Below are 563 nucleotides of genomic sequence, written 5' to 3'. Positions count from 1 at the left end.
GTGATACATATAGTTAAACATCCCAGTGCTGTTGTGCTGAATATCACCACGCATGGAACTGTAAGAACGAACTGTTGGATAAATGAATACAAAGTACATAATTGCCGTGGAATAAAACACTTCAAGATGTGATATTTGTGTCAGAGAAACTCACACCAGTGTATCACTGATTCATTTACTCTAACAGCAAAACACACAGTGGTTAGTTCCTCAGGATTGTACCCATAAGAAAGAAAACTGAATTGGAAAAAGTGTTTCTTTTCTGCGATGTAAGAATACAGAACCAATAAAACTAAATAAAAAAAAAAACACTGTGCTCTCGATGATGGAAGTGAACTCTTGGTTGTACGGTGCACAATGACCTTAAACTTACACATGTTGAAAGTTAAAAAAAAAAAAAAAACTAAAACATTTGCACTCAAACAAAAGGGAATGGGTTTAGTATCAGAGTTGCTGATAGTGATAAAGCAGCGACAAGCCGAGGGTGACTTTGGGAACGCAGCCTGGTTCACGCCGGTGAAGGACACGACACAGCGGTGCGGTATATAAACCTGTCCCAGATG

The sequence above is a fragment of the Clarias gariepinus genome, chromosome 26, assembly GCF_024256425.1.
Source record: "Clarias gariepinus isolate MV-2021 ecotype Netherlands chromosome 26, CGAR_prim_01v2, whole genome shotgun sequence".
NCBI lineage: Eukaryota > Metazoa > Chordata > Actinopteri > Siluriformes > Clariidae > Clarias > Clarias gariepinus.
Note: the sequence above shows the minus strand (reverse complement) of the source record.